This window comes from Rhagoletis zephyria, unplaced genomic scaffold (assembly GCF_001687245.7).
Source record: "Rhagoletis zephyria isolate East Lansing unplaced genomic scaffold, Rhagoletis_zephyria_1.1 Rzeph_scaffold_01568, whole genome shotgun sequence".
NCBI lineage: Eukaryota > Metazoa > Arthropoda > Insecta > Diptera > Tephritidae > Rhagoletis > Rhagoletis zephyria.
In genome coordinates this window covers 35831-61854 of record NW_016158652.1, presented here as the reverse complement: position 1 = coordinate 61854, position 26024 = coordinate 35831, and the positions used below count along the sequence as shown (strand labels likewise).

Below are 26024 nucleotides of genomic sequence, written 5' to 3'. Positions count from 1 at the left end.
AAATTTTTCTATTATATGTTCCATATATATTAGGAGACTTTTATTGTTTAATTTATTTTTTGCACATAAACTTGTATCTTGAACTTCTTTTTCCAAAAAGTGAGGATGTCAAAATTTTAATAGATATCGGATGTACGGCAATTTTCTAAAAAGATCTCTTAATCTCTTTCATGAAAATTATTCCAAACGGAAACTTAAAATTGATAAAAAAAATCTTAACTAAATTTAACTAATTTATATTAGAAGTTTTAAGTTTATCCCACTGTAAGTGTGAAATCAGTTTCCATAATACAAAAAACCACCTGACCTATTGTAAAATTTCATGCTTCCATACGCAGTGTCTAAAATCCTTCAAATTTTATTATTAATTTTTCGTTTGTTTAAAAACATTTTATTCTTAGAATCGAAATTTCACCAAGCAAAATGTCCACCAAGCACTATGTTTACTAAAACTTTATTAACCTAAATGTAAAGTTTTTGCGAAGTGTTTATCGAATTTATTGTAAAATTTAAACATTTTTAATATAAGATATTAACTACTTTTAAAAGGTAATAAGGTAAGGTGTTAATACAACTGTTTTATATATAATCCCAAATTTATGATATAAAATCCCCTCTACCAAAAAACTTAAATTGGGTAACACCGCTTCGAATTTTTACAATTGAGCAATTGTCAAAAATCAAAATTATCAAAAAGTTGTTTACCAGGGTGTCTTTGAACTAATGATTGGTACTGAATTAAAGAATGCACACACATAAAAGATTGCAGCCTTTTCAATACTTCTTCAGTGTTAAACCTTGCTATGAATATGTTGATGTGTGAATTCATAACTGCTTTCAGTGAATGGAAAATTAAAAAATTATAAACCTCAATCTTAAGCGAGGAATAAGTAATGAAAACTTAATAGAAAAAAATTGTTGATTTGAAATTGAAAATGATTTCACACTTACACAGCTCTAGTATGCCACTCGCTTCCTGCAAGCTTTTACTAAGGGAGAACTTCCTTGAAGAAGCGGCCTCCAGATGGGAGCGCACTCAAAACTGTAATACAACGAGGCTTACATGGCCAAAATGGGATGTACGGAGATCGAGAGATATTCTCACTCTCAACAAAGGCGATATGTCACTAGCCATTGGTCTGCTCACAGGACATATCCTGATAGGAAGGCAGGCAGAATGCCTCGGGGTTAGTCACAACGACTACTGTAGCAGCTGCCACGACGAAGAAGAGCCTGAATCAATAAGGCACTTACTCTGCGATTTCCCAGCACTAGGCAGTAAAAGACAGAAATTCCTAGGTATAGGTCTTCTAGACGATCTAAGCGCAACTGCCAAGTTTGGAATACGGCAGTTGCTAAGGTTCGCAGACTCCACGAACTGGTTTAAGGAGTAGGGGTTTTGGGTCCATGAGGTATCACAATGGGCCCTGATCGGGCCTAAGTGTGCTGGCGCCCTCTGAGCCTAGCAGCCACTTCAACCTAACCTAACCTAACCTTTCAGTGGACTTTATTTCGACTATGACTACGTGCCAATTACTTTAATCCTACTTTAAGATAGTTCAAAAGGTTAAACAACATCAAGTTAGGGAACTTCATATCCTTATTTAACGAATCTTTAAATCAATAAATATTTTTTTTCTTTTTAGTTCTTATTGTAATAAAAGCGTGTTATTGGTTTTCCTTTTTCAACTATAATTTTATTACTCATTAGGTTTATTTTTTACACACCTTTCCTTTTTCTTGTTTTAATAAAAGGACTAACCTTGGAGCTATCATTGGACGTCTAATATTCTTTCGCAATGGGTGTTGTTGATGTTGCTGTTGTTGAGGGTTCGGTTTCATTACAAAAGAATATTTGACCTCCAATGATAGCTATAAGGTTAGTCCTGTTATTAAAACAAGAAAAAGGAAAGGTGTGTAAGAAAATAAACCTAATGAATAATAAAATTATAGTTAAAAAAAAACCAACAACACGCTTTTATTACAATAAGAACTAAAAAGAAATAAAACGATACGCGTTTTTGTACTTTAAACGACGATATGTACGTACACATATTAAATTATTTGTTCTCAAAATGCATGAAAACTATAGTATGCTTGCAAACAATTAATAACATTTTGTGATAAACAGTTTTACAAATGTATTTGCACATCAAATTTGTGTTTTAATAAAGTGTTAATTAAATAAATTTTTATTGTAAATATATTTATACTTGGCAACTTTTCTTCATTTGTAACAAATGACAGATGTAAAAAAATAAAAAATAATTGTAATTTTACAAATTTAAAACAAGCGGGAGTTCTTTACAAAAAAATGTAGTTAGGGATCAAATTGCGCACATTTTTTTCCAATATCAAGTACCCCCAAGAAGTGTTAAACCACTATATAGCTTAGAAAACGCTTTCAAAAATTCGAAACGAGAGTGAAGTGCAGTGTTCAGTTGTGATCGAAATTGCAGGCAAAATTTGTGCCTTAGCCATTTAATGTGCATTTTTATCNATCGAAATTGCAGGCAAAATTTGTGCTTTAGCCATTTAATGTGCATTTTTATCGTTATATGTTGCAAACAGACATTTTAGGAACTAAATAGATTCTAAAATCTCTGTACACAAGCGCACTTATTTTTAACAGTTTCCAGTTTATGTAATATTAATCAAAACAGCTTTTATTTATTTTATGTATTATGTGATTCCTGAAAGCGTCGAATACAACAAAAAGGGCTGGGACTGGGTTTATGTAATTTGAAATTGTATTGATGATTACTAATAATAATAGAAAGCCGCTTACATATCGATGGTCCTCTGAAATAACGACACAACTCAAAACTTCATATATTTCAGTAGAGCCAATTAAAGATTTTTTGTTTCGTAATTTAGCAATAATANAAGGTAAGGTGTTAATACAACTGTTTTATATATAATCCCAAATTTATGATATAAAATCCCCTCTACCAAAAAACTTAAATTGGGTAACACCGCTTCGAATTTTTACAATTGAGCAATTGTCAAAAATCAAAATTATCAAAAAGTTGTTTACCAGGGTGTCTTTGAACTAATGATTGGTACTGAATTAAAGAATGCACACACATAAAAGATTGCAGCCTTTTCAATACTTCTTCAGTGTTAAACCTTGCTATGAATATGTTGATGTGTGAATTCATAACTGCTTTCAGTGAATGGAAAATTAAAAAATTATAAACCTCAATCTTAAGCGAGGAATAAGTAATGAAAACTTAATAGAAAAAAATTGTTGATTTGAAATTGAAAATGATTTCACACTTACACAGCTCTAGTATGCCACTCGCTTCCTGCAAGCTTTTACTAAGGGAGAACTTCCTTGAAGAAGCGGCCTCCAGATGGGAGCGCACTCAAAACTGTAATACAACGAGGCTTACATGGCCAAAATGGGATGTACGGAGATCGAGAGATATTCTCACTCTCAACAAAGGCGATATGTCACTAGCCATTGGTCTGCTCACAGGACATATCCTGATAGGAAGGCAGGCAGAATGCCTCGGGGTTAGTCACAACGACTACTGTAGCAGCTGCCACGACGAAGAAGAGCCTGAATCAATAAGGCACTTACTCTGCGATTTCCCAGCACTAGGCAGTAAAAGACAGAAATTCCTAGGTATAGGTCTTCTAGACGATCTAAGCGCAACTGCCAAGTTTGGAATACGGCAGTTGCTAAGGTTCGCAGACTCCACGAACTGGTTTAAGGAGTAGGGGTTTTGGGTCCATGAGGTATCACAATGGGCCCTGATCGGGCCTAAGTGTGCTGGCGCCCTCTGAGCCTAGCAGCCACTTCAACCTAACCTAACCTAACCATTCAGTGGACTTTATTTCGACTATGACTACGTGCCAATTACTTTAATCCTACTTTAAGATAGTTCAAAAGGTTAAACAACATCAAGTTAGGGAACTTCATATCCTTATTTAACGAATCTTTAAATCAATAAATATTTTTTTTCTTTTTAGTTCTTATTGTAATAAATGCGTGTTATTGGTTTTCCTTTTTAAACTATAATTTTATTACTCATTAGGTTTATTTTTTACACACCTTTCCTTTTTCTTGTTTTAATAAAAGGACTAACCTTGAAGCTATCATTGGACGTCTAATATTCTTTCGCAATGGGTGTTGTTGATGTTGCTGTTGTTGAGGTTTCGGTTTCATTACAAAAGAATATTTGACCTCCAATGATAGCTATAAGGTTAGTCCTGTTATTAAAACAAGAAAAAGGAAAGGTGTGTAAGAAAATAAACCTAATGAATAATAAAATTATAGTTAAAAAAAAACCAACAACACGCTTTTATTACAATAAGAACTAAAAAGAAATAAATTATTTATTGATTTAAAGATTCGTTAAACAAGGATATGAAGCTCCCTAACCTGATGTTATTTAACCTTTTAAACTATCTTAATTTAGGATTAAAGTAATTGGCACGCAGACATAGTCGAAATAAAGTCCACTGTAAAGTTAGTTGCAGTTATTTTTAAAGGCATCCCATTGGAAACACACGGCACGCCATTGGTGGAGGGCTTCGGGTGTACGAATTTGTTGTAACATCAGGAGTTGAAGACTTGCTCTAGCTGCTAGTCCCATGTGAACTTGCAACAAAGTTCAATTCTGCCATATCCTTGAAGGGATTTTCATGATTTCAGACCTTTAGTAAAGTTAATATCATTTATTCATATTGTTTTTGTTTTTTACACACCTTCCCTGTTTCAAATGTATACAATTTCATAAAATCTCAATGTCTATTTATCATATTGCTCGAGCGTTAGACGATCTAGATCCAAACGCATAAGTAGCCCATTACGCCCAATTGGGTATTTAAAGTTGACATTATTGTTTTTATGTAAAAATAAAAAATTTTAAAAATGTTATAATCAAGCAAAAATCAAAAAGAAAAATATTTACTTAATTTTTTTTGTATTTTATACGTTGAAAATTAATGTTAAAAATGTACAATCAAAGCCCAACATTAGACGGAAGAAATACAGTTTTTATGATTAAGTTTCGTTAAAAAGTTTCCAAGATACAGCACTTTAAAGAAAGGTATGTATGACGTTTTCTTAAAATTTAAGTCCCGTGTAAATAGGCAACCCTTCGCCATATCGGCAAAATATGTTGCACGTATATTCATGTCAACTAGACCTTCAATCTCTTCAAATTTCATCCAAATCCTGAGAGGTCGCGCACAGAGGTGGCCGCGCACAGAGGTGGCCGCGGTGACATGAATGAAATGCCTCATATGCTTATTTGAAAACTAATACATGAAATAATGTGCATGTATATGTTTTTTGTCATTAACCCATAGGCAACGACTGGTGCAAAAGTTCCCAAAAATATTTGTTGATATATTTGAAATGTAAATTTGAACAGCAAAATTCGTAAAAAAATAATACAACAAAAATATTGTTAATTACTACATGGGAGGTGGGCGTGGTTATTTACAGATTTAGCCAAAATTTAATACTAACCTAAATTATACCAAAGGCACCGACTTTCGTTAAAATATCTAAATTTTTTTCCGAGTTACAAACAGACACGGCTGAAGCAATTTATCTCGTCATTCTAAATATTTTTCTAATTTGTTTTTCGACATCGTTCCTAGCAGATTCGGATTCTTCATAAAATTCTAATAAAAAAAGCCCTTTAGACCATAGCCCTAAAATCAATTTCGAGCCCGCGCAATTTTAAAAGAAAATATCTTTAATTAATACCAAGTCCATAATCAGATTAATATTTACTAAAGTGTTAGGAACTTTTTTTTTGTAATAACGAGTTGTGCTCCGGAATTTTGTGATATGGAAAATTGATTTCTGATATCTATTTTTTATTTAAAGAACCGCAATATGGCGCTTCAAATCAAATCTACTATATATTTGTGGAAAAATGTATATATGTATGTGCCAGGTTGCAGCCTAAACGGAAGGACAGAATTGAATAAAATTTTGGCAAAGTATTGCCATGACTCCTGGACCTATAATAGGGTAAAAAAATTGGGACTCGCCAAGGGGGGAGAGGGATGGGGGATACCTCCCATAGTGAAAATTTTTAATCAACTCTAACTTCGGAATTATAGTCACGTGAACTCGAAATTTGAAATGCACAGATACCTATGGTAGGTGCTTATGGAAAAATATATGTATATAAATGAGTTTGTAAAAAGGGGCTTGGCACATCGGTATGGAATCTTTTATCAGCTATAACAGCAGGCAGTATTAGTTATCTCAATGTATTGCATTTTGAAGATTTGTTATAATTCATCAAAGTGAAATTCAGATAAATTATAGATGATATGAAGTTCACCGGGTCATCTTCAAGTCTTTAATATAAACTAAGTTAATATATGGATTAATATTTACTAAAGAGTTACGAACGTTATTTTTTAATACAATAAGAAAAAAATAACTATAATTTAAAGGAGTGACACACAATGGCTAGAGACGTCGAATGTGTGTATTCTTTCATATACATATATATGGGCCGTTCTTATCGTTATATATTTTTCATCCACTCGCTTATTCCTGACCGAAAATTTTAAATAAAAATTTAACAAGTTTTAACTGCTGATACAGTACAGGCAGCAGTTTAAAATGGGGAACTGGGTAAACTTAATAAAGAAAATATTTTCTCTGGTTAAATTAATAAGCCTGCCCGGATAACACAAAATCCTAAGCTTGATAAACATTTGGTGTTATGCAAGTTTTATAAAGCTCTACTTTTATTTAGGAAAAATGCCGAAAAAAAATTATAAAATTTATTGATTGATTGATAAAAATAGAGAGGGAGTTATGGCTATGAAAATAGAAAGAAGTAAAAAGATACCTCGTGTTGAAAGCCAAAAGGATCTAAAACCAAAAAAAAAATATAAATACATTGTTAATCATAACAAAATTAATGATTCGAAAAATAATTTTGAAATATTGTAATTTTTTTTTTGGTTTTTTAAAGTTAAAGTTTCATTTACTTACAGTAACGAACAAAAGTATTGGCACAGTGAATTTTACGCAATATAGGCAAAGTATTTTTTAGAAGAATTCCAACAATGCAGTCCAATGCATTCAGTTTTAGTTTATCAAAGTTCAAGTTTGAAGTTGCTTGAAAATCTGAATATAAAATTGCAAATTAGTATGCAGATTTATTGGATTTTCCTGAGTTTTGCACAAAGTTTACACATTTGATATTTATGTGTTTTGGCATAGTATGAACTATGTTTTTATAAAAAATCATCGGAAATAAATTAAAAACTTTGCATATATGTAATGCGAAAAGTTACTGTGCCAAAACTTTTGTTCGACACTGTATATATAAAAAAGTACATACAGTAACTTCTCCCGTTACAACAGTAAAAAATATGTAATTTGCTTTGTAGTGCAATCTTGCGGTTCTTTAAATAAAAAATAGATATCAGAAATTAATTTTTCGTATCAATAAACTCCCAAGCACAGGTTTGTATTAAAAAAAATATAGCCGTAACACTTTATTAAATATTAATCCACATATTTTATTAATTCGTCGGAATATTTTTTTTATGTATGTTACCGGATAACTTTGGACTGCGTTATCCGTTTTCTACAATTCTTTTTTAAAGGAAAGGTGGTTTCTCAGAGGGAGTCTCCTGCTAACTGAATGTAGATCCGATAATTGGGCCATAAAGAAAATAACGGTACTCGTACTCTTAAATTTGTATATGAGAATTGAAGTCGGTTTTGCTTTTAACCGACTTCCAAAAAAGGAGGAGGTTATCAGTTCGTCGGAATATTTTTTTTTTTGTATGTAGTTACCGCATAACTTTGGACCACGTCAACCGATTTCGATAATTCTTTTTGCATCGGAAAGGTAGTGTCTCAGAGGTAGTCCCATACTAATCTGGTTAAGGTCCGATCAGTGGATCATGAGATATACATATACATATATATTTTTTATATGAGAGTTGAAGTCGGTTTTTTTTTGCCAAAAATTATTTGTTTGTTTAAAATTTACTCCAGTGTCCACAGCTTCTATAAAAGAGTCGTAGGCCATATTTTTTTGTTAGTTCAATTGTGGAACATTTGTATGAACTGCTTCGGCTAATACTTCGGCTTTTGTTCTCTTTTTATATCGAGGCTAAATGCATTGTTCGATGGGGTGATATCATTGCCAAACATGATAGTACTTTGTTTGCCATCAATTAACACTAACTTGACGGAGTTCCAGTATTCTACATTGATTCGAGCCTCAAAAGCTTTGAATAATAATTGCGAGTATGGCTTTTAGTTTTTACCGAGCAGGTAGGTGACAGGTCCATAGAAAATATTTCTTAATCAATAATTTTTCAAATACTTTTCGTTTGACACCTATATTATTATACATACTTTATCTTAGTAACTTTATTGAATTAAATTTTCGAAATTGGTGGCAACTCGACTCAAAAATATTTTCAGTAGTAAGCCTTCTTAAACCTTTTTAATTTGATACCCATATTGCAATATTTAATTTATCTTACCAATTTAATTTAATTAAATTTTGAAACAGGTGGCAACCCCCCTCAAAAATATTTTCGGCTGTAAGCCTTCATAACCTCTTTCTTTTGACACCCATATTGCAATATCTTATTTATGTCATTAATTTACTTATACTGAAATTTTTAAACAGGTGGCAACTCTCTATTTTTTTCTCGTTTTAACCATCAGGATATTATAAAAAACAAACCAAAAAAATAAAAATATTCAAATCGGTCAAGCCGTTTTCGAGTCTTAGCGAGGCTAACGGACAGCAATTCATTTTTGTATATAAGATATCTTCTTTTAAAAATGTGCAGGCTCGAAATTGACTTTAGAGCTATGGTCTGGAGGAATTTTTTTCTTACAATTTTCTGAAGAGTCCGAATATGCTAGGAACAATGTCGAAAAAAATCAATCCATACAAATTGACCCGTCCTAGTATGCATATGTGTATATATGTACATTCATTTTATACGGTTGACAAACGGGCTCGTTTATCTGCATAAACCGTCTTTATTTGCATTAACTTATGCACTATACTCTTTCAAATATGAATAAGCGGCTGAACAAATATATCAAAATTTCGTGCATTTGCTCGAACGTGGAGATATAATTTTGTGTACATATTTCATAAAAGCCGTGGAGGTCTCCACTATAAGAGTGGTATATTTGAAAATCAAAGAGAGACCTTTAAGCTAAATAATACTCGTTTTACCAACTAATCGATGGAACTATTTTCCAAAGTCAGCCCACTGTTATTCACTCAAAGTTGTGTTCGGAACACGGTATGACTTATGTAGGTCATAATCGCTTACGTTTCACGCCTGATTTGCTGGGAATTTTGTTTTTCTCGTTGTTTTATTTTATATGACTTGAAAATATTTTTCACAATAAGAAAATATTTAAATTTGATTTCATTTGGGTTAACGAAAACGACAACTATGAAAACATATCAACCAATTCATTCAAACAAATTGTCAAATAAGCATATTTACATTTTTTGTTTTGTCTATCTGGATTACTGTATACTGTGATTTTGTGTTGATGTCACCGCTACACTGATGTACACTGCTTGGAAGTACTGCACAGTAGTGAAGTGTCCCTTTTAGAAGGTTTTGCGTAGTTCTTTAGTAATGTATTTAAAACGTAAAATAGCAGCACTCAAAGGAAAATATAACAAATTAATTACCAGTTGCATTTTTGTATAGCTTATGTTTTATTATCGTTATTATTTATTCTAACAATTGTTTTAATTTTCATTTAAGGAGTGCCGTACGGTTTTAATTTACATTTAATTGCCACTTTAATTTTACGAATAGCACAAGACATACACGCGTTTATTTTTTATTAGGGCAATTCATCTGAACGCGTGAATGCCTCGTAACCAGGTACACCTCGTACACTTACTTAATTTTGTATGGAAAGCCGGTTTATTGACGAGATTTACAAAGTTACGAGGCAATTACACGTTTAGATGAATACCCTGATTGTAAATTTGTTTAATTTTGTATCTACATACATACATACATATATATGGATAACATATCGCTCATTTACTTCAATAGTGTTAACACAAAAAAGGGAAACTCGAGAAAAAAGATTTTAAAGTTTTGAATTTACATATATTCCCACAGTAAGAGTTAATATAATTTTATGGTAGTGATATACTGGTAATCGATACAGCTATGAAATTTTTGCACAACATAGAAGTAGAAGTAGCAGGAATACATATTTAGCTCAATATTTGTATTTTTTGGATTAAGAAATTATTGAAGTAAATGAGCGATAAGGGTTTTAATAAAAATTCCAACAGGAATGCACACTGCTTTAAAATTTGCTCGCTTCTAAATGTACTGACGGTTTGGTGTGCGTATCACAAATGTATTTGTTTTATAGCTATTTTATATAAAATAAAATACGGGGAAAAGTTGCAACATGGTTGACCCACGTCTCTTATACCATGTCCCCACCAAAAAGTTAACCATCTCGAATCGAACTTAACCACATTACTAACTATTGGTGTCCACACTGTGGTTTGAGGTTTATAAAACAGTACAAATGTAAAGAACAGTGTTCGGACCTCCAAACCTCGATTCAGGACTAAATCGCTGCAAAAATCGGACCAAAAACAAATTTTCCGTACTAGATTGAATTTTTTATTTTTGTTTCTGACATTAATTGTTTGACTAAAATATTTTCTATTCATGCAAAATAAGAACGCGAAGCAATGCAAGGATAATATGTTACATATTTAGGTAATTTTTAGCATTTTCTATGAAGTAGAACGTATCTAACACTTAATTTTTTAAAAACCAAACCTTTTCTACTTTATATAAATTTCATTCTACATATATTTTTTAACAACTTAAGTAAAGTTCTGCATCCGCCAGTTTGTACAGCCATACGTCAAAAAATAACGAAGTTAATTTATTGACGCATTGCTATGAAAGAGTTACTTTTTAACAGTGAGATTTGGCTACTTTTCAATTTTTTTACTGAAATCGGTGGTGAACACTCAAAAAACGGCCCCAAGAGGGGCATAACATGAATGAAAAAAACGGAATAGATTTGAAGTCCAGCGGAGTAGAGGAGTAGATTTCAATTTTTTTTAAAAACCGGAGTAAATCTAATCTGATTTTAGTTGAGTCCAAACACTAGTAGGGAACGAATTCTTTACATTTCAACGCTAATGACCCACAGATGGCGGGAAAACACAGGGTTGTATCAGACTTTCGACGTGGTTTCGAGTTGGTTAGCTTTTAACCGTCTCAGTGAAATGGTTAAGTGCTGTCATTTTTATATGGCGAAACTACGCTAAATCAAGTGGGTTATCGGGATAACCAACTCAATAACCATAACTACGTGGTTAGCTCCGGTGGGGACATGGTATTAGGCCCATTACTACTATGAAATCGAACATATACCTGTATATTAAAAAAACGCCAATTATTCTATCAATTTGCTAGATATTATGCTATTTAATTTATTTACGCCTTGGCATGGGCATAAAATATTAAAAATGTATAGCTTAAAACCTGAGTATGCTCACAATACTGAATGTTAGATTCATCTTCAATCATTTTCTTCGGAAATTGCCAAATTCTCTACCAGATACTGATAAGGCTGCAATTGACTCGCTAAAATCTGACCCATTGGCGGTATCACTTTAAAAGAGTACTGATCGTAAAGCCATTGTAAAGTGTCATTGATTAGATGATGAGAAGTCCAAACAATGTAACGTAACCAAAAACAAAAACAAATGAGTAGTCCACATGCAAACAGCGTTATGTGATTTTATAAAGGTAAGCCATAAATTAAAAAAACGTTTACGACAACAAGTAACATCCAAAGTGTATATTTTTTTTATTACCTGAAAATTTGGATAAATAAGCGCCTAATAATATTAAAAAATAAAACGGCAGTATGGTAGGTTTTGCAAATTTTATATTTAAAAATTTAGTACAGTAAGTTTTGAAAAATTAATTTCTACATAGCTAGCTTTTCGCGTTCTCTCCTCCATGAAGATTGGTCTGCTTCTTTTTTACTACCTCTTCCACTAGGCACCGAAACTACCGCGTTTTGTTGCAGTTGTCTAAGTTCATACGAAGATGGAGACTGTTAAAAGTGTATAAATAAGTATTATAGCGACCTTTGCAAGAGAAGTTAACATTTGATGCTACATTATAGCGACTTTTGCAAGAGAGGTTAACATTTGATGCAAATTTTTTCCGAATATAGAAAGAGTTTGCACTGTGTTGTTAGTGGACATGAAACTACTTTAAATACTGGTACGTTACCCACCAAAAACTATGAACTAGAGGATGTGCTGCTTGGATGGGATGGCTGATTAACTCCTGGTAGCCAGAGGGGAAGGCTGGTGGTAATGCGCGGCTGTAGCAAGTTCCCTGGCGGATGCAATGCGCGTCTCTGTGGTTGGTTGTCGAAAACGTCGTCGGTGGCGAGGTGAGCTGGTTTAATGCGCTCGATGTTCACGTTAACTTCTTTGCCGTTTACTTCGATGGTGAAAACTCGTTCGCCAATCCTTTTTACGACTCTGTATGGTCCTGAATATGGCTGGTCGAGAGGCCGTTTGGTAGCATCGATCCTTAGAAATACATGCGTGCAGGTGGCTAGGTCCTTAAAACAGAATATCTTTTGCCGACAATGATGTGATGTAGATGCTGGTAGGATCTCTCGCATATGTGTGCGGAATTCCTTGGAGAAGAAGTGCGGGTCAGCTGGTGGGTCTTCGTTTGTGAAAAATTCCCTAGGAACTCGTAGTGTTGTACCATAAAAATATTCAGCGGGTAATGCCCTCATGTCCTCTTTGTAGCAGGTTCTCAACCCGAGCAACACTGCGGGAAGTACTTGCGTCCACTGCTGCTTCTGATGACACATGATAGCGGCTTTTAAAGTGCGGTGCCATCTCTCGACCAGTCCGTTGGATGCGGGGTGGTAAGCTGTAGTACGGATGCGCTTGCCACCAACTAGGCGTGACAAGGCTGTGAAAAGCGAACTTTCGAATTGAGTGCCTTGATCAGTTGTGAGTAGTTTAGGACACCCAAAACGTGCGATCCAGTGAACGTAAAAAGTGTTGGGCGTCGATATTGGCAGTGATATCTTTGATAGGCAAAGCTTCCGGCCACTTAGTGAATCGGTCCACTATTGTCAGGCAGTATTTGTACCCTTGCGATTCCGGCAACGGTCCCACTATGTCCATATGAATGTGGTCGAACCTACCGTCCGTGCTAGCGAATGAAACGGGTGTTGAACGAACATGGCAACCTACCTTGGAGTGTTGACACGGGACGCAGTCACGAGCCCACTGAGTTATATCTTTGTTAATCGAAGGCCACACGTATCGTTGTGCGATGATCTTCACGGACGCCCTGCCGCTGGGATGTGCCAAATTGTGTAACAAACCATATACTTTTTACGGAGCTGCAACGGTATGAATGGTCGGATATTGTTGGTTGATACGTCGCACGTTACTCCTTTGCCTCCAGGTCCGCAGTAGAGCGTTTGCAGTGTGAGTGACAGTTCCTCGGGGTCGAAGCTCATTGGGAGATGCATGGCGTCCAAGCGAGAGAAAGTTTCAGCCACGTTGTTGTCTGAACCGGTGATATATTGTATATTTGTAGTAAATTGGCTGATGAAGCCAAGTTGCCTAATTTGCCGCGGTGACGACTTGTCTGACTGCTGTCGGAAAGCAAAAACTAGCGGCTTGTGGTCGGTTCTGATTACGAAGTCTCGTCCCTCGACCCAATGTCGTAAATACCTAACTGCTTCGTATACTGCCGTCAACTCCCTATCGTATGTACGTGCTGTAATTTCTCTGTGCGGGTGAGGGTTTCTTCGAGAACAATCCCAGTGGGTGCCATGTGCTATTGTGGTGCTGCTCCAAAATTGCTCCTAGGGCGCTGCTAGATGCGCCACAAGTGATCCGAAATTCGGCCGCAGGAATTGGGTGTGCTAAGAGGACTGCCCTGGCCAATTGGTCTTTCACCCTCGCAAATGCCTTTTCTGCCTCCTCAGTCCAGGGTACCGGCTTCTTGTCATTTTTCTTAGCGTCTTGTAAGAAGTCATTGAGGGGTGCTTGTACCGTAGCAGCATTATTAATAAGTCGTTTATAAAAATTCACGGCTCCGATAAACCTCCTTAGCTCTAGGATGGTTTTAGGTTTCGGAAAATCGCGAAGCGCTTGTACTCGGTCCGGAAGAGGTGCTGAGCCCTGCGCTGAGACCCGATAACCCAAAAAATCGACGGTAGTAGCACCTAAGACGCTCTTGTCCGCATTGATGCATAACCCGAATTGGCTTAAGCGTTGAAATACCGAACGAAGATGTTGTTTATGTTGTCGAACACTATTTGACGCTATAAGCAGGTAATCGATGTAGGCGTACACGAATTCCAAACCGGAGAGGACTTCGGTGATGAAGCGCTGGAATGTTTGTGCCGCGTTTCGGAGTCCAAATGGCATACTGACGAACTCGAAGAGGCCGAATGAAGTTATCACGGCTGCTTTAGGCACGTCTTCATCTGCCACCGGAATATGGTGGAATGCTAGGCGGAGGTCGACAGTAGAAAAGATTTGCTTACCGGCCAGTACTGCTGCATAGTCCTGAAGAAGCGATATTGGGTACCGGTCTGGGACGGTTTGGTCGTTAAGTCTGCGATAGTCTTCGCATAGTCTCCAGTCCCCATTTTTCATCCTGGCCATATGAAGTGGGCTGGACCAAGGACTCTTGGAAGGTCTTGCATGCCCGAGATCGACCATAAGCTGAAACTCTTCCTTGGCTATCTTAAGACGTTCAGGGCGTAGCTGACGGATGCGTTGAACGCACGGTGGACCAGAAGTGGGATGAAATGTTTAACTGCATGCTTGGTTGCCGTCCGGTTGGAGGGATCGCCAAGCAATTCTGGAAATTCTTGGAGGATGCTTGTGAACTGGTTCGTCTCATCGACGACCGTGATAGAGGTGATGGGGGCTGTGGCGTATGTGCCCCTGCTACGAGTTTTCGTGTTCGGGTCTATAACGCAGTCAGGTCAACAACGAGTCCATGCTCGTGGAGAAAATCTGCACAGATGATCGGGTACGGGACATCTGCCACGCAAAAGAGCCAACGAATTGGTCGACTGAGTCCAATGTTCAGGGATAGTATTTTTTCGCCGTACGTAATGATTTTGCTGCCGTTTGCAGCGGGAAGTCCGAACTGTGTTGGCGTTGCTTTGCAATTGCCTGAAGGTGGGGTCACTGAAATATCCGCGCCAGTGTCGATGAAGAATTTCGCGAATGTGCGATCGTATATAAACAGTCGGCGCGGATTTGTTTTACTCCCAGTACTCGCCATGTCTACTGGGAGTCTGCTGCATTTCCCTGAATCGACCCCCATGTGCATGGTTGAGTGCATTTGTTGGCTTTATCCAAATCTGCGATGGTAAAAACATGTTGACGAAGTAGCCGTGGGGCTCGTGCCCGATGGTGCGTGTGTTCGACGGACAGTCTCCTTTTCCATGGCCTGAGTCAGCTTACGCATTTGCTTTGCTAATTCATCTACCTGCGTCTGCATTGCGTCTCTCGACTTACGAGCGAGGGGCATTAGGTACCGACTGTCGGAGTCGTGCTTGATTTCGATTAGCTTATTTGCTAGTTGCGCAAGCTGCTTGTTGTCATCTGAAGCAGTGAGGGCTACCTGAATACATTGCGGAAGCCAGTCCAGCCAGATAGCGCGCTGGAAGGTGGAATCTAAATGTTTACCGCCAAGACGGTTTATTTCTGCTAGCAACTCGGACCGTCGCGACAGTCGTCGATCACCTAACTCCAAGCCCGATAGTAGCATTTCGAGGCGGCGCTCTTCTGAAATTGAAAAATGGTTCACTAGCTTCTCCTTGATTGCGGCATACTTATCGGCTTCCGGTGGGTTAAAGATGATATGTTCGACGACGACGCGTCGTCGATCACCTAACTCCAAGCCCGATAGTAGCATTTCGAGGCGGCGCTCTTCTGAAATTGAAAAATGGTTCACTAGCGTCTCCTTGATTGCGGCATACTTATCGGCTTCCGGGGGGTTAAAGATGATATGTTCGACGATGACGAGCGTGTCTTGGTCAAGGCGGGCAATTACCGCTTGGTACTTGGTTGTGTCGGATGTAATTCTTTTTAGCTGGAATTGCGCTTCGATTGCTGCGAACCAAAGGTGAACCTGTTTGGTCCAAAAGGGAGGCAACTCCAATCGCTCCACCCTGTCGATGTTAACGGATGCTTGTTGCTGAAGCATGGGAGCGATTGCTTCAAAAAACACCTCGTAGCCTGCGCTAGGAGCAGGTGAATAGCCGTCCCTAGTATTTGTGGAGTCTGCCTGGTTATTTTGCATTTCGACGAATGTATTATTGAAAATATAAAAGCTTCGGGGTCACCAATTATGTCGCGAAATGAAACCACATATAACTGTGCTTTGTGTAATGCTTTAATCCAATTTTGTTAATTGAACTAAATTTTGATATCATAAAAAGGCACGCGTTGAAAAAAGAACCGTTAAAGAATGTTCTAGAAGTCCCTTTTCAGAAAAGAATGTCTAGCAAAAAGAATACATAAATAGCGATGAGCCAAATGTGGTGTTGCCACATGTGCCGATTAATGCAGGAACCCCACAACAGTATTGTCCGGTGTAAACCCTAAGTCATGATTCAATAACACAAGGTTAGATAATTACTGACAGCCGCGGTTTGACACTCCCTTACAAAAGGTTGCATTTACCAAGGACGGAGAAAGGAGAAGAATGAAATCCCTTGGGCCGAAAATGGTAGTAGATAAGTACGCAAAGTTGGCAATTAGTAGTGAAATTCCTTTTGTAAATTCTAATGTATTTGCAGGAAATCTGGCATTTTAAATGAAATATTGAACGAAATATTAATATATCTACGTGAATTACGTTATTTATGTGCTATTTAGCTGCACAAAAACTGCAAAACGACTCAAAATTAAAATAAAACTACTATGCGATTTATGTAAACATCCAATTTAAAAACAATTTATGTGTTCATCAGTTAGATGTGCTTCATATGCATATACAAATAAACATATTGCACAAAAGCTTATACTTCTATTCCACAGCAAAGCTACACTTCTTCCAAGTAAATTTGCAAAGAAGCAACACGGTGCCACTGCTAAGGGAACGGTGCGAGAGAGACAACTGTTAGTTTATCGAACCTCGTATTATTGAATCATGCCCCAAGTTACACTGGAGCAGGGTTGTTGCGAATATTCGCATTCGCATTTGCAACCGCGGGCTTCCGCATTAATTTTAACATTCGCATTCGCTTTCGCATTCGCAAAAATCAATGCGGATCTTTTGCGAATGCGAATATTGAAGGGACCGAAAATTACAGTTATTTTTTTTACGAGTTAAACTTGGCCAAATATTTTTTATTCCGAAATAAATGTACTTTCCGGATAATAAACAAACCGCTTATCCAAATTAAACAAGTTTGGTATCCAATGAAAGAGGACTGAAATAGCCTTAAAACTGAAATGTCTAAACGAGGAAAGCCACACATTGAAAAATATTCCAATAAAAAACGTAAATTAATTACCATAGAACAAACATTGCTATGTATTTACATGAATTTCTTTAGTATTAAGTTATAAAAAAATGTAAATAGAGGTGGTAACCTTCATTCGTTATTTCTGTTTAAAAGCTATTTCAGTCCCCATTCATATGATATCAAATTTGTTTAATTTGGATAAGCGGTTTGTTTATCATCGTGATAGGACGTTTTTTTCGGAATAAAAAATATTAGGCCAAATTTAAATCGGAAAAAATAACTGCTGTTTTCGGTCCCTGGAATATTGTGCAAGTGCACAGACGTATATCTAACCAGTCACAGAAGAAAGCATTAAAATGATTTACAAAAACTAAAATCGAAAAACGCTAATAACGTGACAGGTTCTCCAAATTCCGAAACAACCAAAACAATGAGAATGAAGAATTCTTTGGAAAAAAACGGTGTTTAAACAACGATTGTGCCATGATGCTAGATTGTGAAGATGAAAGTCAGGAGGATACATCCGACATTTGCACCCCCAATGAAAGTCTCAAAAAGGAATTATTGCACCGCATTAAAAATAAATATATATAAGTGAAAGTCCTCTCAACTGGTGCAGTGTCAATGGAAAAGAATTTACAATTTTGCCAAGTTTCAAGTTTTTCAAGTTTGTCGCCTCGAGCGAGTAGTTATATAGAGGCGCAGGTTTGATTTACGACCCTTCAAAAAGGTTTTATTAAGTAAAATGTTCCAATTTTTAAATTCAAGTACTAAAAAAACATTCAGTCTTATCATGAGTTTAATTTTCCCCGAACCGGTTCACTTTTCACTTTTGGTTTTCATGTACATATTTACTATGGGCCGAATACAAATTTTCGGGTGAATTTTTTTCGGGCAAAGCTCAGGATAAGGCAGATTATTAAAAATTATTAACCTTTCCATTTTTTATTTACCTAAATCACCTAATTTACCCAACTAAATTATTTCTTAAAAATACATGACATCCGCATTCGCATCCGCGGAAGTTAGATTTTAAACATCCGCATTCGCATCCACGGATGTCTAAAATTCCACATTCGCAACATCCCTACACTGGAGATATTGTAGCATATCATAATGCGTGGTGTAACCTTTCCCGAAACTTTTTTATTCTAATAATACACACAGCAGTACGAATTGCAGGTTTTGCAGGATTTACAGGAACAGCTGTTTTCGCCATTAATAAACCTTATGTAAGGTGTCGTACGGGAACAGCTTCCTGTAAAATCCTGTAAATTCCTGCAAATCGTATAAAACTTTGTTGTTATTAGTAATACATACCTCATCGATGTTGGTCTCCTTGGCGTGGGGATGAGGCTTTAGTGGTGACATTGGGGCCCTTAGGGGCTTCTATATCAGCATGAACTAAGAGGGAGGCTCCGCATGGGAACCTGCGTAAGACACGAGCTTACACAATTTCCTATGTGGAGATTACCGTACCGACGATTACTCCTGCTCTCATCCCTCCTTATTTCTCCTATCCCAACAACCCAACTCCTCCCCCCCTTTGCGACACCGTACCCACTGGATGGTTTGCAGCCAGGGGGTTTACCAGACCGGCTGTATTATAACGGCGCGTTCCTGATACCAGGCCGCCTCAGGGAGTAACGGTGGCCTTGCCGCGGCACGGGGCGCTGCCGTGGTGGACCGTTAATTTCCCCTTGCATTGCTTAGACCACCGCGCCGCCTCGTCGGGCAGGTGGTCGTACGAACAAGGTGAATACAAACCAAAATAAAACAAAAACAACAAAGCGACATCCGCCCAGGGGAAGGTAGCCGATGGCGCGAATGCGCTGTTGATTATGAAGCGGCAGAGATCACGGGAGGGGGAAACCACGACCGTTAAAAAGCTTCGTACGGGGCCGGCTCCAACGGTTAGCGAAATCTCTAATCTTGCCGGCTCTGTGGAGTTAGGGGTCATGGACCGCAGCAGGGAGGAAGGCGCCATCACTCACGAAGAGTAGAAGCGTGTGGCGGCCGCCATGTCGGCGATATTTATGAGGGTGGTCAGAGGGAATCCAGGGCAACCACCTAGGTGTGAGAGTGCCGGTTGGCACCATGGGCTGCATAAGCTCACGAGGTGCACCGATGAGCGGTCGGCAGCCTTATACAAGGAGGCAGTCTCCCAGGTGGGGTAGATTTGGAACGGTGCCGATCTAGTGGCCGTGAACAAAGCGGATCTTCCGATGCGTCCGCGGGCTCGGGTATGGCTCCCTACTGAGGTTACCTCTCCAGAGGAGATCGATGGAATACCTCGGTACTGCAATCCATTTCTCCCGCCGCATAACTGGAGGGTTATCTGGCTGGAGAGGACCGAGGAATCTTATTGGCAAGCGCTGATACTGCTTAACTCAGAGTCCCTCGGTGCTCTCGGCGATCCTAGGGGGTCATATACTATGGCTTCGAGAAGGTGGTTCTACGGATTCTACCGACCGAAGCCAAAGCAGATGACCCTCTGCCTTCAGCAACTTCGGAGGGAGGAGGAGAGGCCATTGACTCCGCCAGCATGGAGTTGGGAGACTCGGCTCAATCGGATGCTGAGAGTATTGGGGCGGCTCCTCTGCCGGGGCGTCCGTCTTCAGTCTCGAGAGGCTGTTCGGTGGGGTCGATGTCCGTGGTGAGAGCGCGGAACTAGCGCTCATAGAGAATATTCTGGGGTATGAAAATTCTGCAGATTAATCTCCATCATTCCAAGGCAGCATCCGCCAATCTTTTGCTCCACCTTGAGCAAGGTGGGGCTGACGTGGCTCTGATACAGGAGCCATGGCTGAGCAGTAATGGTTTCTCTGGAATCAGAACAAGGAACTACAAGCTGATAGCGGCGAACAACGTAGGTAGAACTAGGGCCTGTATGCTTATCAGAGGTGAACTAAAAGCTTTTATTTTGCATAATTTCAGCAATGAGGATGTGGTTACAATTAGGCTGGAACAAGAGGCTGGCGAACTCTGGCTCATATCCGCCTACATGTCGCACGATGACGAGGTGGAGCCACCTCCAATGCTGCTGAGGAGCGCTCTAGCGGAAGCCAAGCGACGGAAAGCTGGCGTGATCTTGGGGTCCGATGCGAACTCGAGGCACTCAGTTTGGGGCAGCTCGGATTCAAACTTGCGAGATGAGTAGTTTTTGAGTTTATTCTAAGTGAAACTTACATATCTCTAACAGGGGGAATTCCCATACATTTATAACTGCTGCCAGGGAGGAGGTTCTTGACCTCACACTGGCTTCACCTGAGACAGCACCTCTGATCTTGGATTCGAGGGTTCTGAGCGAACACTATTTTTTGGATGATAGGTATATTCAATTCTCTTTGGACGAAACGCGTCCACATAGAAAGCCCTTCAGGAACCTGAGGAGCACGAACTGGGATCTGTATAACAGGAACCTTCGCGGAGCGCTCCCTGATGCACCAGAACATAATTCTGTGCAGTCAGTAGACTCTCTGGAGGAGCTTGTTGAAGTTTTCAGCGCTGCGTGCAGGGAAGCTCTTGAAAGCGCATGTCCGCTGAGATTTCAGAAAGGTAGAGGGAAACCCCTTTGGTGGACAGTGGAGCTCTCTGAGTTAAGAGCGTCGAGCAGACGACTTTTCAGTAGGGCCCGTAGGAGTAAGTTGTGTTCTGATTGGAAACTCTATAAAGTTGGACTAGGAATCTACAAGTCCGAAATAAGGAAGGCAAAAAAGATTTCATGGAGGTCCTTTTGCGAAAACGTTAAAGGGTGTCATGCATCTTCGAGATTTAGGCGTATTCTCGCTAGGAGTCCTGCTCCGCTGTGTTACTTGAGGGATGAGGCAGGTCACTGGACTATGAGTGGCGGGGAGTCGCTGAGGTTGCTCCTGGACACTCACTTTCCTTCCGATCCCTCCCCTGAGGAGATTTCCTTAGGGGAAGTGTGTGGAGACTCTGCTGCTGTTTCTGACCTCCTGAATGAGCGCCGCCTGGCGTGGGCGATCAATTCGTTTGAACCCTTCAAATCCCCAGGACCTGATCGCATCATACCTGCGCAGATGCAAAAGACGGCGGAGGTTTCGTGCCGTTGGTTGGTCCCAATCTAAGCGAGCTGCGTTAGATACGGGTACATTCCCAGGGGTTGGAGGGTCGTCAAGGTGGTGTCCATCCCGAAGGCCGGAAGGAGCTCTCATGTTGCCCCCAAGGACTTTAGGCCAATCAATCTTTCAGCGCTTCTGCTGAAGACGTTGGAGAGGCTGGTTGATATGCACATAAGGAGCATGATTCCTCGGGATCGCCTGTATAGAGCTCAGCCTGCTTACTGTAAAGGACGGTCAGTCGATACTGCTCTGCATACAATTGTGAGGTGTATAGAGGAAGCCTTCACTCACAAGGACTTTGCCGTAGGAGCCTACCTCGATATCGAGGGGGATTTTAATAATGTCCTGCCGGACGCAATAGTTAAGTCGCTAGATAAGCTTGGGGTTGAGGTCAGTCTCATTAGGCTCATCGAAAGCTTGCTGCGTGACACAACTGTCATGGCCGTCTGGGGCAGCGCCTGCTTGTCTCGCATGGTGAGTAGGGACACCCCGCAGGGAGGGGTTCTCTCACCCCTTCTCTGGGTCGTCGTGGTGAATGAGCTACTAATGGAGCTGGAGAAACACGGCTGTCGGGTGATTGCCTATGCAGACAATGTGGCGCTCCTAGTTAAAGGTAAATACCTGAACACTCTGTATGAACTGACCCAACGGTACCTCAACATAGTTATAGTGGTCTTGCCGTAAACCCCAGAAAGACAGAGCTGGTCTTATTCACAAAAAAGTATAAAATCCCGCCCGCTGCTCTTCCCTCGTTTGGAGGTCTGCGCTTACAGCTGTCTGACAGGGTCAAGTACTTGGGCTTGATCCTGGACAGGAAGTTGTCGTGGGTACCAAACATCGAGGAAAGGGCAAGAAAGGCATCAGTGGCCTTGTATTGCAGTAGGGGAGGTATTGGTAAGAGATGGGGCATCTCCCCTAAAGTGGTCTATTGGCTATACGAGACCGTAGTCAAGCCAATTATGTTCTATGGGGCCCTAGTCTGGTGGAACTCACTGGAAAAGGCGCGTACAACGAGCTGCTTTAATTAGTATTAGTGTGGCACTGCGAACCGCCCCACATTAGCACTGAAGCAATGCTAAATGTAGCGCTGTCGACGTTGCAGGCAGAGTTGTCGCGGCGCGAACGGCTATTAGACTCAGGGAAACCGATTGGTTGACCAACTTAGGGACTGGACACTCTGGAGTTCTAGGAGGTTTCGACTTCATCCCCGATCGCGCAGATTACTGCACCACCGTTACGGCTCCTAGGAGCTTCTTCTCTGTCCACTTTCCCTCAAGGGATGAGTGGGCCGGGCGGGACTTCTGGAGGAGGGGTGCGGAGAACTTCTTTACGGATGGATCGAAAATGGATAGCAGGGTTGGAGGAGGGGTCTTCTGTCGAGAGCTTTCCATCAGTACTAAGTTCAGGCTCCCGGACTTCTGCAGTGTATTTCAGGCGGAAGTAGTTGCTATCAAGGAGGCGGTGGATTCACTGCTAAGGAGCGTTATAACCGTCAGGGAAGTGAGCGTATATTCTGATAGCCAAGCGGCTATCAGGGCCTTGAGTTCGTTAGAGGTGCGCTCTAACCTGGTTAAGGAGCACAGCGGGACACAGCGACATTGGGGGAAGCGCGTGGCTGACGAGCTGGCCAGGGAAGAAACCCGTGAAACGTTACTACCGAATAAAGAGCGGCTGGGGGTGCCATTGATCGCTGGCGGTTCGCTCTTGGATCTTGTCAGCTCAGCAAACGCTGGGCGAATACCATGGCATGCGAGATCGCAAGGTCCTTTTGGCCGAGGGTGGACGGGGGCGGTCGAGGGCACTCCTCACACTCACTAAGCCACAGCTATCACTTCTGGTGGTGGTTTTAACGGGTCACTGTCCTATCGGTATCCACGCAGTAAGGCTGAACATTCAACCGGACCCTTTGTGTCGCTGTTGCCTGGAAGATGACGAAGTAGAATCCCCTCAACACTACCTTCTTAGGTGCCCAGCGTTTGCGAGGCTAAGGTTGAAGTACTTTGGCTCTCACTTTCTAAACAGCCCCGAGGAGCTCTGGGGCATTGAGATCAGCCGTATTAGGAAATACATAATCGGCTCGGAGCGTTTTAATGATAAAGTTTAGGGGACCGTTTCAAATTGTGGTATCACAAAGGACAATCTTACATTGTCTAAGTGAACTCCGGTTACACGGGGCTGCCACCTTACCTAACCTAGTAATACATATACTGCCCTGTCGGAAATAACTGACTTGTCTCAGACATTAATCAATTGTCAAAGTAGTTGGAAACAAACAATTTGTGCAGTTTATGAATTTTAAAGTAGTTGGAACATATGCAGCGTAGGATAATTAGCTTGGTTTTAGGACATCGCCTTGTTAATAAAATTAGTTGCTTACAAGAAAAAAGGAAGAATTCAAACTACTTATGGTTGGTAAAAAAGTACTTTTTAAATTGCTTTCAAAGTAATTGAATTTCCGAAGGGTTGGGAACTTTTACAACCCAGCGCACATGTGCAGAGGGATATTAAAACTTAGTGTGTAAAACGTCTGTTCGAATAGATCTTAATGAAAATGCACAGGAAATTGCTTAGATTGATGAGGAAAACTGACTTATGCATACCCGATTAACTGGCCTTTTGTGCAGAGGAAAATTCCAGCATAAATTAATTAATCACCAAACCTACTTAATCAAATTAAGGGTTAATGATTAAAAATTAATTTTTTCAATCGTGGTTATAATTAACTTTTAATCAGATTAAAATTAGTCAAGTAATCATAATCAGGGAACGGATTTTTAGGACCTAAAAACCTATAAAAAAGGCAAAATAAAATAACGAAATAGGCTGGAAAAGGCAAAATAAAATAGCGAAAATGGCAGGAAAAGGCACTAGGTATTGCAAAAAAGGCAAAACAAAATAGCGAAAAAGGCAGGAAAAGGCACTAGGTTTTGCAATAAAAAAAGCAAAATAAGGTACTACAAAAGACAGAAAATATGAAGAACAATCAAAAAATACATTTATGTTAGAAATATTTATATTATAAGTAAAAAGAGAAAAACTATGAACTAGTTTCACTATATGAAAAATTTGTACTTTGAATCTTTGACTATTTTATCCTTTCGAGTTTCTAACTCATAAAACTTTAATCTGTATAGCTGTATTAACATTGAATCACAAGATGCATTTTGAAGTTTTCTGGCAGCATTTTCATTCGATTTTCGCGAAGAAAAGCCTTGAATGTACTAAATGTGCGCTCGATGTAAGTTGATACAAGTGGAGCCCAATTTAAATATGGAACGTTTCAAACGTTCATATTATCAGGAATAAGGGCATTTTCCTCGCCCTTTACAATTTTATCCACACCCCTTATTGTCTCGAAGCCTACGTTATCTGAGAAAACGGCTTTGAATTTTTCCAACACCAATTTGGCAAGAGGTCCCTGCGCTTCTATAAGCCGCAAGGACATGTGTATATTTTTTGATCTTTAAAAAAAGTTGTAAATGCTATAATCACTTTTTAAAGGTAGAAAAGGCAAAAAAGGCAAATATCTTAAAAAAGGTAAAAAAAGGCAAATATCTTAAAAAAGGCAAAAAAACGCCACATCAAATGTATATATGTATATGGAATCAGGGAAAGCTAACTAGTGGACATTCTTAATCGAATATACTCTATCTCTTTAGCAGAAAAAAAGGCAATTTCCATAAAATCCGTTCCCTGATCATAATGTACACATAATCCGAGGCTCACTCTCAAAGGAGTGTAGCATATTAGCAGCACCTTCATCGCTTATTAAACGGTCGATTTTACTTACTCATTTTTTTTCTTACTCATAAAAAATTAATTTTTCATAAGATTTTAAGAAAATGGGCGTGGTACCGCCTACTTATATCATATATGCGTATATGAAAAACTACTTGACCGATCTCGACCGAATTTGATATGCACATTGTGCTTGGCCCACTTAGGCATATAAAATAAAATACGTGGGAAAGTTGCAACATGGTTGACCCACGTCTCTTAGGCCCATTACTACTATGAAATCGAACATATACCCGTATATTAAAAAAACGCCATTTATTCTATAAATTTGCTAAATATTATACTATTTAACTTATTTACGCCTCGGCATGGGCATAAAATATAAAAAATTTATAGCTCAAAATCTGAGTATGCTGACAATACTAAATGTTAGATTCATCTTCAATCATTTGCTTCGGAAATAGCCAAATTCTCTACCAGATACTGAAAGATCTGCAATTGACTCGCTAAAATCTGGCCCATTGGCGGTATCACTTTAAAAGAGTACTGAGCGTAAGGCCATTGTAGTGTGTCATTGATTAGATGACGTGAAGTCCAAACAATAAAACGTAACCAAAAACAAAAACAAATTAGTAGTCCACTTGCAAACAGCGCTATGTGAT

The 26024-nt window shown here is 39.2% G+C and overlaps 1 long non-coding RNA gene across 1 annotated transcript in view; it reads right to left on the bottom strand.

The window, feature by feature from the left end:
- The window catches only part of LOC108364480 (uncharacterized), a 21948-nt gene extending 16450 nt beyond the window's left edge, over positions 1 to 5498 (bottom strand). Inside the window, exons 1-2 of the long non-coding RNA XR_001847759.1 lie at positions 5486 to 5498; positions 3201 to 3206 (exon numbers count right to left, since the gene is read on the bottom strand). This is a non-coding gene — a long non-coding RNA (uncharacterized LOC108364480). The remainder of the gene's footprint in view (positions 1 to 3200; positions 3207 to 5485) is intronic.
- Between the last annotated feature and the right edge of the window lie 20526 nt (positions 5499 to 26024).